Source organism: Tiliqua scincoides, chromosome 1, assembly GCF_035046505.1.
Source record: "Tiliqua scincoides isolate rTilSci1 chromosome 1, rTilSci1.hap2, whole genome shotgun sequence".
NCBI lineage: Eukaryota > Metazoa > Chordata > Lepidosauria > Squamata > Scincidae > Tiliqua > Tiliqua scincoides.
This window is the reverse complement of record NC_089821.1, coordinates 71,682,724-71,694,093: the sequence shown is the minus strand read 5'-3', so window position 1 is coordinate 71,694,093 and position 11,370 is coordinate 71,682,724. Positions and strand designations below refer to the sequence as shown.

Sequence of the window (11,370 nt, the reverse complement as noted above, 5' to 3'; positions counted from 1 at the left end):
CCCTTGGGCTCCTCCTCATGTCCTACCTTATCCAAGGAAACTAATCAAAACACCCATACCTTGTCCAATGATCATCCGTTCCTTCAGAGATGGACAAGATAGCCCCCTCCTGCCTCCCCACTTCCTGCTTGATGCAAAAGCAAAAGATTAACTCCCCCCCCCCCCCGGTTGGAACTTCCCTGCTGCTGGCCCAGTCTGAATGATGTCTCCACGAGGTCTTTCATATCGTGAAAAAGTAAGCAAGCACAACCAGACACAGACAGACTCAAGTCTGCATGTGTGGGGACCAAGTGCAGAGTCAGTGGCCTCAGACTCGAGTCAATGCCTGGGACACTGACACAGATGACTCAAGTCTGCACAAGTCAGTGAATAACACATGTTTTGTGACTCGGACTTGAGTCACCTGACTAGAGTTCCCATCCCTGCAAACCCTTTTCATATAGTGGACCAAACAGCATTCATAGCGCCTGCTGCAGAAGTGATGTCATTAAGCAGGAAGTGACATCATTAAGCAGATGATGGCCAGAAATAAGCATTTTGTTCTCACATAGAACCTCATTAGCTGCAAATGACAGAAGAGAATATGTGTATATCTTGTTCATATTTTCATGATATGAGAGAGCTGAGAGAGCCAAATTATCATGCAAGGAGAGTCCAATTATAATGGGGGGGGGGTGGAGAAATTGCTTCTGGGGGCTGCATCTGGACTGTGAGCCTTATGCTTGACAGCCCTGATCCAGAGCATGGGAATTTTCCCCTCCCACAGGTATTTTCCATCATGAAGACCACAAAGCTGTTCATAAGTACTTGGGAGTATATTCCATGCAAATCAGCATGATTTACAGCTAAGGGAACATGCATAAGATATTAGCTAATTACACATCCCAAGTACAAAATTATGCACAAAGATCTGAATCAAGGGTATGAAGTGATGCTAATATTTAAACCATACAAGTAAAATATGATGTTCTGAGGAATATTATAGTTTAGCCATTATAGTTTTTTAATCTATATTTTCTGTAACACCACAACAAGATTTCCTCTCACATATTTCAGGTGTACAACTAAGATCTTCTAAGTGCAAAACACAAAGTATTAGTACAATAAATATGTATTTGAAAAAGTGCATTGTATACACTAAGTGTCAGGAAAGTTAGAACACACAAAAGAAAATATTTCTTTACCCAGTGTTTAATTAAGTTGTGGCCTTCCTTAACATAAGAACAAAAGAAGAGCCCTGCTGGATCAGGCCAATGGCCCATCTAGTACAGCTTCCTGTATCTCACAGTGGCCCACCAAATGTCCCAGGGAGCACACAAGACAACAGACACAACCTGCATCCTGGTGCCCTCCCCTGCATCTGGCAATCAGAAGCAGCCTGCCTCTAAAACCAAGAGCTTGCACATACCTAATTTGACTTGTAACCCGTAATGAACTTTTTCTCCAGAAATTTGTCCAATCCCCTCTTAAAGGCATCCAGACAAGATGCCATCACTACTTCCTGTGGCAAAGTGTTCCGCAGACTAATTACATGCTGGGTAAAGAAATATTTTCTTCTGTCTGTCCTAACACTCCCAATATTCAACTTTAGTGGATATCCCCTGGTTCTGGTGTTACGTGAGAGGGAAAAGAGCATCTTTCTATCCACTCTGTCCATCCCCTGCATAATTTTGTATGTCTCAATCATGTCCCCCCTCAGGCGCCTCTTTTCTAGACTGAAAATTTATGCCAATAAAGGTTCTCAAACTCACTCACTCACTAGACTGAAAAGCCCCAAATGCTTTTCAGGGAGGAAGGTGCCCCAGCCCAGTAATCATTTTGTTTGCTCTCTTCTGCACCTTTTCCATCTCCACGAAATCCTTTTTGAGATGTGGCGACCAGAACTGTATCTCACATGAACCAGAAGATGCCTCAGGGAGGACTCAAGACAACAAGACACCTCCATTCTGTTCCCACTCTCTTGCATCTGGCATTTTGAGATAACCTACTTCTAAAGCCAGTACGCTGCATATACCCATCATGACTTGTAACCTGTGATAGATTTTTCCCCCAGATTCCTTGCCACAGGATGTGGTGATGGCATCTGACCTAGATGCCTTTAAAAGGGGATGGACAGATTTCTGGAATCTGGAGGAAAAATCTATTACAGGTTACAAGCCATGATGGGTATATGCAACCTACTGGCTTTAGGATGTAACTATCTCTATCTTTAGTAGCTATCTCAGAATGCCAGATGCAAGAGAGTGGGAACAGGATGGAGGTGTTTTGAGTACTCCCTGAGGCATCTGCTGGTTCATGTGAGATACAGGAAGCTGGACTAGTTGGATCTTTTTGGCCTGATTCAGCAGGGCTCTTATTATGTTCTTATCATTCAGGTAAAGCTGCAAGCCAGGAGTGGCTGCAGCTCCCTATTGCATACACGCTCAGTGGCAAACCCTAGTTTGTTGCTGTGTAACTTGTGAAATGCCCCTTTTGTGTTTTTACAAGTAGCCTTGATGAAACTCATAGCCTTGAAAGCCAAGTGCATGTTTATCACTTGTTGATTTCCTTGCCATCATGTAGCTATTCCAAACACAGGCCTCTGTCAAGAAAGGGGGTGGCACCACCAGCAATCCCATGAGAAGCTTCAATGCCTAGGGTAGCAGAGGAGAATTCTGGGGATGGGAGAACAATAAACATCCAACAAATGTTGTTTGCCTTTAGAATGGTTATCAGATCCTCTTGTTATTCTGTCTTGATGGACCAATGTAAATTATTGGTCCACAAGACAAATACTTATGTCCTGTGCCTCAGGTAGACTAGAGGAACTCTGTGTTATCTTTGTGGGTCTTAACTGTATGCAAAGAAAGGAATAACTGAAGCTTGCCAGATTGCCCAATACACTGCTTTGTTCTTTTATTTCAGAAAAGTGAAACCTTCACTAAATTGTCCAAAGACAAAAACCCCAACTCTCAAAATATATGTCAGTTCATTATTTTGTTGCAATTCCTCTGAAACAGCGTCACTCAGCCTTGGGGTCAGGATCCCAATAGGATTACGAAGCCTCAGTTGTGGGGTTGTGGCCACTTATGGGAATGAAAAGGTTTGCAGACAACTGGACCAGAACACCCCCAGGTAAAGGGGAGGCATCTGATGCACTCCTGTGGGTACCACAAGATTGTGTCCCAGTCCTGCTCAGGTTCTTAGCAGTTCTGCCAAAATACACATATATATGAGTCGTGGCACAAAAAAGGTTGAAGACCACTATTCGAAAACATGCACAACCCAATCCTATCCTACCCATGATGACAGAGAAATCTGTCCCACAGAGTTCAATGGGACAGATGCCCAGGTAAGTGTGCACAGGATTATAGTCTTAGGGCCCAATCCTATCCAACTTTCCAGCACTAGTGCAGCCACAATACAGCCCTGAGGTAAGAAACAAATGTTCCCATACCCTGAGGAGGCCTCTGTGGCTGCCCCCCCCATCACAGGATCTAGTGCATGCCCCATTGGCACAACTGCACCAGCACTGGAAAATTGGATAGGACTGGGTCCTTAGATTCAAGGAACCATAGCTCAGTGGTAAAGCATACACTCTACATGTACAAGTCAGAGGTTCAATCCCTGGCATCCTTTGCTAAAAGATCTTGAAAATTTATTACAAGTCAGAGCAGACAGCAGGCTACATGGGCTAATGGTCTTACTTACTACTGCATAAGGAAGGAAAATTTCATTGATGAATGGTCCAGTTTGGTTTTGTTTGTTCAGCCCATCTGCAAATTTAAAAAAGAAAAAGAAAACCCTACACAGCTGTGAGAGGGCTGGGTTAACATGTTTCTCTCTTCATATGTGAACTCACTGCTAGCGACTTCCAAGCAAACATGGCTGTGTAAGATGACTAAAAGGATGTGCCTTTTTTAAAATCATGTTTCAGACAGCACATTCTTCCTGAAGTTTAAGGTCAGTGGTGAGGCTCTGCTCCAAACAGCATGTTATCTGGCTGCTAGATCCCAAAAAAGCAAGGCTTTTCCAGTGTTGGCTTCATGCTCTGGAATGCCCTTCTGTGATCAATTACCACTCCCTATCAATGTCATTCTGGAAATGGATAAAAAGCTGCTGCTCTGCTTTTTGGAGAGATGATTTCTTTGAATTCTGCTGGGTTGATATATTTAACATTGTAGCTAAAATTCAGCCTTAGACTGCAATCCTATGTGCACTTACCTGGAAGTAAGTCCTACTAAACTCAGTGGGGCTGACTTCTGAGTTGACATGCCTAAGATTACACTGTTAATTGATTTCAGCTGCTTTATGTGTGTTAGACTATATTATGTATGCACATGGCTTTGAGACCAACAGGTGGAAGGTGCAATTAAAGTTCTATAAATAAATACAGTGACAGCCATTGCTTTAAATTTTCACTTTTTGCCAGTCTTGCAAGTAAGTCAAAAATAGCCCACTTCCCCATACATCCCTGTGTTAGAAATCTGTAATAGACTTACAGCCTAAAAGGGGGAGGGGAGACTCTCTCTTCCAATTTACAAAAGCTTCACCACTTACTGGCAGGTCTCAGATCTGGTGGACCCTTGCAACAGAATGAGATGGTTAATCCTGAGATAGGAGAAGGGACTGTACCACTTCATGCTGCAGGGTAACAACATTTTTGCATGCTCTTCTAGGTTTAAAAAAAGACATAAACCAGAGAAAAAGATTCTAGCCCAGCCCATTCACAGCTATGTAGGTTTTTTATTTGCAGACAGAAAAACAAACACAGACAAAACTCTACTGGATCTTCAACAATGTCATCTTCCTTCCTTCTGCAGTGATACAGTCCATTCTACTACCTTATTCTGTTGCCTGTGCAGGCCAGGACTGCACTTACTGCTGGGGAGTAGCTATTTGCTATCCTAGTTGCAAGCCTGTATATGCTTACCTGGGAGTAAGTCCCACTGAACTTATGGGTTTCACTTCTGAGTAGACATGCACAGAATGATGCCGCAAGATATCTAGACAATGGGAGAGCAAGGGAGGGGTACACCTATGGCTGATATTGTTAAATTTAAAAACCCAATGATTGGCCAAGCATTTGATCTGGTTCAACCTTCCACAGTCACAACTGCTACTGCTGCTAAACATTTCTAAGGCTCCTGCTGGGGGAACACTCCCTGTAACAAACACCTGTGTGTCATTGGTCTTTGTGCTGATACTTGCAGACTAGAGAGAAGCAGCTGCCAAATCCACTACAGACCCTAGTCAGAGGCTACTGATATTAGAGGCCACTGGTGTATATCAAGAGCAGCTTGCAGAGCAGAGGGAACAGAAAGGCACTCATTCTGCTCCTCTGGGTGGCAACCAGCATGAAGCAGAGAGGCAGGCCTGTCTGATGCAAGGAAACTACCATGGGCTTTTATCTCACTTTCCCTCAGGTGGGCCATCCCAATGCATGAGATGGCATGCAAAATGCTGCCACCCTTACCCTGCAGATGCCCAATCTCGTCTGATCTCGGAAGCTAAGTAGGGTCAGGCCTGGATAGTACTTGGTTGGGAGACCGCCTGGGAATACCAGGTGCTGTAGGCTTATACCTTTCGAGACTGAAGGTTGCCAACCATTTACTCAATGATGTGCCAGCCTCTGTTCTTCCCACTCACCAATGCTCTAGCTCAGCACTCTCCTCCCCTCCACATTTCCTCTTCCTTTCTGTTCCCCTCTTCTTTTCCAATCCAGAAAGTGGGAGGAGAAGGCGAAGCAGTGAAGGCAAGTAGGCAGGCAGAGATGGGTGTCTCCTCCCCACCAATCTGCTACCTGAGGTGATTACTTCAGTTGGTCTCATGGATGGGCCAGCCCTGGGTGAGGGAAATTATCACTCACAATGGGGTCTTAATGATGTTAAGGGTCAGATACATTCCTGCCTAACAGCGCAATCCACCAAAGCTACAGTGCCAGTCTTCAGCACACTACCTGGCAATGGCCATTGTGAAAGTGCCATAAAGCATATCACAGTGACCAAGCAGAGACAGGTGCTGGTGTGGAGGCACCTTCATGCCATGTGGATGGCAGTAAATTCCCTGCCAAGTGTGTGTGTGGGGGGGGGGGGTGAGGGGATGTCAGGAAGAGGGCAAATTGGGGGTGGAGAGGATGCAGGGGGGTGGTGGTTCAGGCTCAGGAGGGGGCAGGGCAACCGTGCAGAGGCTACACAGGGCTACTTAGTCCTTCACCAGTAATTGAACTGGCTCAGGTCCAAGTAGGCCCATAAAGGCTGCCAGGGCTCCACACAGGGTAAGAGAACAAATGTTTTCTTACCTTGAGGAGACCTCCAGCTGCCTTGTGCAGGATATGGCAACAGCTGTTTCTGTATTGCTGTATCACACTGTGGGCAACCTGGTTAAGATTGGGCTATAGGTCTGATTATCTAGCTCCTAAACTGCCAAGGAAACATCTTTGCACCTGACATGGAAACTATAGGGATAGAGAATGCACTGAGTGAATCCTTCATCCTCTGTCTGTGCTTCCTGTGCCTCATGCAAAAGAAGGAGTTCCTTATTCATCCACAAAATGTGCAACTCGTTTGTGACTCCTTTTCCTTCTGCAGCACATGTAAAGCCAACTATGCATCCCACATGCATTGGATGGGACAAAAAGCAGCTGGAGGGATGACTTTTGTCGGGAGAATTGTATGGGAGGATGGTTAAGCCCCTGCACCGTGGTTCCAGTCCAGCATAGACCTTGCCTGGATGGTTTGTTTGGTTTTTTTAGGTCAAGAAGACAGCAATGCACTGATGCATTTCTCATCTTTTCTAGTTTGGTCCAAAGTCTCCTTTCATAACTTGAGCAGGTCTTACGATGACCAGTGGTGGTTGTTTATTTTTTATTTTTTTTAAAAATAGCCTTGACTGACTCACTCACGTCCACACAACTGTGTTTTACAAACAGGTGATGGGCATTGCCACAGGAAGGCCTGAGTGAGGGGAACCTGCTGTCCCCTTCAACATCCTATCCCGAATCTCTTTCCCCACAAAGTCACTAGAGCTTAGTAGATGAACCATTCTGTGAACACTGGGTTGAAAAACGGTATGTAAATAGTGCCTCACTGACTCCTCTACAGCTTGAATTCTCAAGTGCTGCTTTCTGTTTGGGGTCCTTTATTGCCAGGGTGCCAAATTATATGATGCATTTTCCTCAAGACAGCCTATACTGACTTCTAGATCAGGTCTCCCATGGAGTTCCACATCCACACCATTCATATTGTGCAATGTATCTGTGCATTTGAGCAAGCACAATGCAGTGAACTTTTGATGGTATAAAATACTGTTAATATGATGTGTGGAGGAAGAACATTGGTGTCAGGCACTCTAGTTCCCTGATCACATTCTGGAGTCCTGTCAGCCTTCACAGTGCCTGATCCTGGCCTGCTACCCCACCACACTTTCTCTATTCCCAGCCCAAGCACCAAGGATTCCAGATATACCTGTAAGTCTCCCTTCCTGCACCAGGCACTGTGTTGCTGATATTCATCCTCTGCCTTCCTTTTTCCAGGCTGTAGCTGGATTCCTGAGAAAATGCAGTAACCAAGGAAGCACTGAACAACATCGAGTGCTTGCCTGTGTTGGAGGACAGTGAACCAACCCTAGCAGAACTTCACGTGGCCTCGGACTCCCGCACCTCTATCAAGGCACCTGGGAAAGACAGCATCCCTGCTGAAGTCCTAAAGTGCTGCAAAGAGATCATCGCCACTGAGCTGCATAAAATCCTCTGCCTCGGCTGGAGAGAAGGTGGAGTACCACAGGACATGAAGGATGCAAACATCTTCATGCTGTACAAGAACAAAGGCGACAAGGGTGACTGCAATAACTACTGCAGCATCTCTCTCCTTAGCGTTGTAGGAAAGCTGTTTCTCCGAGTTGCACTAAAGAGGCTCCAGGTACTTGCAGAGAGCGTCTATCCAGAATTGCAGTGTGGATTCCAAGACAACAGGTCCACCACTGATATGGTATTCTCCCTTAGATAGCTGCAGGAGAAATGCAGAGAACAACAATAGCTACTCTTTATAGCCTTCATAGATCTCACGAAGGCTTTCAACCTGGTCAGCAGGGATGGCCTCTTCAAGATTCTCCCCAAGATCGGATGTCCACCCAGGCTCCTCAGCATCCTCAGGTCTTTCCACGAGGACATGAAGGGCACTGTAGTCTTTGATGGCTCCACATCAGACCCCTTTGACATCCGAAGCGGTGTGAAGCAGGGCTGTGTTCTCGCACCGACCTTGTTTGGGATTTTCTTCGTTGTCCTGCTGAAGCAGGCCTTTGGAACTGCATCTATCTCTGGACCAGATCAGATGGAAAGCTCTTCAACCTCTCCAGACTGAGAGCAAAGTCCAAAGTCCAGCTGAAATGTCTGCGTGACTTCCTCTTTGCCGATGATGCAGCTGTCACCGCCCACTCTGCCAAAGATCTCCAGCAGCTCATGAACTGTTTTAGCAAGGCCTGCCAAGACTTTGGACTGACAATCAGCCTGAAGAAAACACAGGTCATGGTTCAGGATGTGGACTCACCTCCTTGCATTGCAATCTCTGCGCATGAGCTGGAGGTTGTCCATGACTTTGTGTAACTTGGCTCAATGATCTCCGACACTCTTTCTCTGGATACCGAGCTAAACAAATGCATCGGTAAAGCAGCTACCACATTTTCCAGACTCACAAAGAGAGTCTGGTCCAACAAGAAGCTGACGGAACATACCAAGATCCAGGTCTACAGAGCTTGCATCTTGAGTACACTTCTGTACTGCAGTGAGCCATGGACTCACAACCGGAGAAGAAACTGAACACTTTCCACATGTACTGCCTCCAACGCATCATTGGTATCACCTGGAAGGACAAAGTTCCAAACAACACAATCCTGGAACGAGCTAGGATCCCCAGCGTGTATACACTGCTGAAACAGACGCCAGCGTTGGCTTGGTCATGTCGTGAGAATGGACGATGGTCAGATCCCAAAGGATCTCCTCTATGGAGAACTTGTGCAGGGAAAGCGCCCTACGGGTAGACCACAGCTGCGCTACAAGGATATCTGCAAGAGGGATCTGAAAGCCTTAGGAATGAACCTCAACAGAAAGGAAACCTTGGCCTCTGAGCGGTCCGCTTGGAGGCAGGCTGTGCAGCATGGCCTTTCCCAGCTTGAAGAGACACTTGGCCAACAGTCTGAGGCCAAGAGGCAAAGAAGGAAGGCCCATAGCCAGGGAGACAGACCAGGGACAGACTGCACTTGCTCCCGGTGTGGAAGGGATTGTCACTCCCGAATCGGCCTTTTCAGCCACACTAGACGCTGTGCCAGAACCACCATTCAGAGCGTGATACCATAGTCTTGAGACTGAAGGTTGCCAACAGCTCCACCCCTTCAAACTTAGAGGACTCGTGCTGCCCCCTAATGACTGGTAAAGCTAAAGGGTTTTTTTGGCACAAGAAATACAGTACAATTAGGAACCTGAATTGCTTCCTTTTTCAAAGTTAATTATATTCATTGAAGGGATCATTATACTCATAATTATTGTGGCTTCCTTACAGTCATAAGAGTATGAGCCAGGATGGTGTAGTGGTTCTGGTGACCTAGGAGTTCCAAGTTCATATCCCTGTTCAGCCGTGAAGTTTCCTGGGTGACCTCGGGCCAGTCACTATCTCTCAGCCTAACCTACCTCACAGGATTGTTGTTAGGACAAGAGGAGGGAAGGAACCATGTACACCACCCGGAGCTCCTCTGCGGAATGGCAGTACAAAAATGTGAAAATAAATGTTATGTTTACTACATCCATGGCAATACCTCTTCCTCCAGTATCTTTGCTGACATACACTATTTTGCAAGATGATAGATATATATCTTTTAAATACTCCTAATAACAAATATATTAAAACAAAAATAACATCACCGCCAGATAAGCCCCCTCCCACCCCATTCCTGAACTTCTGAACAGACCTGGTCCAAAAGGATTTAATGTTTTTAGAAAGCTTTGCATGAAGTGGGGAGGTACACAGATATTTGTATACCATCTAGGCCAGTGGTTCTCACACATTTAGCACTGGGACCCACTTTTTAGACCAAGAATCTGTCATGACCCACCAGAAGTGATGTCACGACAGGAAGTGACATCATGAAGCAGGAAAATTTTTAACTATCCTAGGCTGCAATCCTACCCACACTTGCCCAGGAGTAAGTTCCATTTATTATCATAGTTAGAAGAATATACATAGTAACTTTTTATTACAGATCTGTAACATTTCCCCAAATGCAGTCACATACCATGATAGCATCAAGTCTAATATATTAAAAATAAAATATTGAAATGAATGGGGACCCACCTGAAATTGGCTCGCAACCCACCTAGTGGGTCCTGACCCACAGTTTGAGAAACACTGATCTAGGCTCTTAGAAAGGCAGAGCAACAGAAGCTTACTCTGGACAAAATGCTTTCTCTACCATCTGGCTTCCTTTCACTCAGAAACACTTGAGGTTTTCTGGAACCCTGTAAGTCCCTTTCGGATTCCAGGTCTGTTCAGAAGTGACTTGCATGTACTGGGAATGTGTGGTTGGGGAGGGGGCACCAGGGAGAGCTCTCTGGGAAGCCCTGCTTTTTCACTAATGCACTTCTGAGGGTATACCCTCTTTGCCATGCCCATGCTTTCAGCATTTGTCTGCAGTGACAAAAACCTGATCGCGGGGAGAGTCTGGATGGACTGTGAAACTGAAAGTTTCAAATTCCAAATTCAGCCATTTTTTAAAAGAAGACTCTATGGGCAAGCTCCTAAGAATACAGCCCATTCTCCAGGTTCCCTAAACTCACACATTCCTCTATGAGCAGCATAAGGTGAATCCAGCATGTCTGAATGATCCCCATGGCCCCCCCCCCTTTCCACTCAAGCACTGCACCAGACCTGGCCCAGCTCTTGTCCTTGCCTGCCACTTAACTTAGCACTCCATGTCCTTGGCTGCCTTCCAGTCTATTTTGTAACCAGTAGCATTTCTATGCATTTGTCCAAAAGAAGGGATTTGTGGAAGACAGTAAACAGCAGATCTGGCTCTCTCATTTTGGGTGGAGGGATAGAAATCCAGACCAGGGATGGACTAAGCCAGAAGGAAGCAGTTTTATGAAGAGGCATCCCTGCCTAGGAGGAATGGAGCAGGGGCAATGTTGGAAGAATTAGTTTGGCAAAGCAAAAGGGAGCCGAAAGTCATTGTTCGTGTGGGGAGCAAAGGAACCACTATATACACATGTTTTATTATAGAATATCCTGAAGGAGCTGCTGACTCATTTGAAGACAGTAGCTCTATTTGCCCAATTGTGGTGCTATTTATTGTTTATTCTCCAACTGACCGGTAAACAAAAAACGTGGATTTGTGAGAACTTAT

General features: G+C 45.6%; 1 pseudogene; it reads left to right on the top strand.

Moving 5' to 3' along the window:
* The first annotated feature begins 5,437 nt into the window (after positions 1-5,437).
* LOC136637731 (5S ribosomal RNA) lies at positions 5,438-5,557 on the top strand (annotated as a pseudogene).
* Positions 5,558-11,370: the final 5,813 nt, after the last annotated feature.